The sequence below is a fragment of the Blennius ocellaris genome (genome assembly GCF_963422515.1).
Source record: "Blennius ocellaris genome assembly, chromosome: 11".
NCBI classification, from domain to species: Eukaryota; Metazoa; Chordata; class Actinopteri; order Blenniiformes; family Blenniidae; genus Blennius; species Blennius ocellaris.
The window spans coordinates 9,311,641-9,314,193 of record NC_137660.1 but is presented as its reverse complement, the minus strand read 5'-3'; positions in this window follow the sequence as shown (position 1 = coordinate 9,314,193).

Sequence of the window (2,553 nt, the reverse complement as noted above, 5' to 3'; positions counted from 1 at the left end):
TCTGAGCGGTTCGCGTGTTCTTCTGTGTGCACGAGTTCTCTCCTGGCGCTCTGGTTTCCTCCTCCAGGTTATAGAGCTACGATGGATGGATCCATAAATAATTATTGACATTTGTTGACACAGAGTGTATAATATCTTCAGCCTTTATAATCGTAGTACCCTTTAAACACCAGTGTGCTTAATGCGTTACTATTTCCAAGCCAGGAATCAGTTTAAAGTTACCTGTCCAAGTCACTGTGCGTTACTATTGCAGCATCCTTGTCTGTGAAGCTGACCAGAACCGGGCCCTCCTTCCTTCTCCAAACGTACCGACACACACTTTTTTTTTAATTGAACAAAAGTGCAGAATATATACATATAATAAGGCACTTGAATGTCATATACAATGAACAAAATAACAACAGTTAGGATACAATCCCAAAGTCAAAACCACAAGTTCAATCTTTATACAAAAGAAGAAAATGGACAAATACACACACACACACACACACACACACACACATACACACACACACACACACACACACACACACACACACACACACACACACACACACACACACACACACACACACACATAGAAACAACAACACACAAAACAGGAAAAATATAAAATCTAAATATATAATACATACATATGGGCTTTTAAAGTAGAATAATCAATGGTAGAGTACAGATTTAAAGGGGGCTATGGTTTTTTGTAAATTCTACAATCATTTTTAACAAGTTTTTGGCTTTATTTTATATATATACAGTACAGACCAAAAGTTTGGACACACCTTCTCATTTAATGAGTTTCCTTTCTTTTCATGACTATTGACATTGTAGATTCACACTGAAGGCATCAAAACTATGAATTAACATATGTGGAAATATATACTTAACAAAAAAGTGCAAAACAACTGAAAATACGCCTTAAATTCTAGTTTCTTCAAAGTCGCAACCTTTTGCTCTGATTACTGCTTTGCACACACTCTGCAATCTCTTGATGAGCTTCAAGAGGTCGTCACCTGAAATGGTTTTCACTTCACAGATGTGCCCTGTCAGGTTTAATAAGTGGGATTTCTTGCCTTATTAATGGGGTTGGGACCATAAGTTGTGTTGTGCAGAAGTCAGGTGGACACACAGCTGATAGTCCCACTGAATAGACTGTTAGAATTTGTATTATGGCAAGAAAAAAGCAGCTAAGTAAAGAAAAATGAGTGGCCATCATTACTTTAAGAAATGAAGGTCAGTCAGTCCGAAAAATTGTGAAAACTGTGAAAGTGTCCCCAAGTGCAGTCGCAAAAACCATCAAGCGCTACAAAGAAAGTGGCTCACATGAGGACCGGCCCAGGAAAGGAAGACCAAGAGTCACCTCTGCTGCGGAGGATAAGTTCATCCGAGTCACCAGCCTCAGAAATGGCAGGTTAACAGCAGCTCAGATTAGAGAGCAGGTCAAAGCCACACAGAGTTCTAGCAGCAGACACGTCTCTAGAACAACTGTTAAGAGGAGACTGTGTGAATCAGGCCTTCATGGAAGAATAGCTGCTAGGAAACCACTGCTAAGGACAGGCAACAAGCAGAAGAGACTTGTTTGGGCTAAAGAACACAAGGAATGGACATTAGACCAGTGGAAATCTGTGCTTTGGTCTGATGAGTCCAGATTGGAGATCTTTGGTTCCAACCACCGTGTCTTTGTGCGACGCAGAAAAGGTGAACGGATGGACTCTACATGCCTGGTTCCCACCGTGAAGCAGGGAAGAGGAGGTGTGATGGTGTGGGGGTGCTTTGCTGGTGACACTGTTGGGGACTTATTCAAAATTGAAGGAATACTGAACCAGCATGGCGCCACAGCATCTTGCAGCGGCATGCTATTCCATCCGGTTTGCGTTTAGTTGGACCATCATTTATTTTTCAACAGGACAATGACCTCAAACACCTCCAGGCTGTGTCAGGGCTATTTGACCAAGAAGGAGAGTGATGGGGTGCTGCACCAGATGACCTGGCCTCCACAGGCACCGGACCTGAACCCAATCCAGATGTTTGGGCTGAGCTGGACCGCAGAGTGAAGGCAAAAGGGCCAACAAGTGCTAAGAATCTCTGGGAACTCATTCAAGACTGTTGGAAGACCATTTCAGGTGACGACCTCTTGAAGCTCATCAAGAGAATGCCAAGAGTGTGCGAAGCGGTAATCAAAGCAAAAGGTGGCTACTTTGAAGAACCTACAATATAAGACATATTTTCAGTTGTTTCACACTTTTTTGTTAAGTATATAATTCCACATGTGTTAATTCATAGTTGTGATGCCTTCAGTGTGAATCTACAATTTTCATAGTCATGAAAATAAAGAAAACTCTTTGAATGAGAAGGTGTGTCCAAACTTTTGGTCTGTACTGTATATATATACTATTTATTTGTTTTTTTAGCATTTTGGGGGATTTAAAATATTGTAAGAGAGAGTTGGGAAAGACATTAAAATGAGGTTGGACTTTTGAGTATTTTGCTTTGTGTATAAAAATGGACCAAGTATAATAATATCGTTAATAAGGAAGTCATGGTCAGTTTTCAATT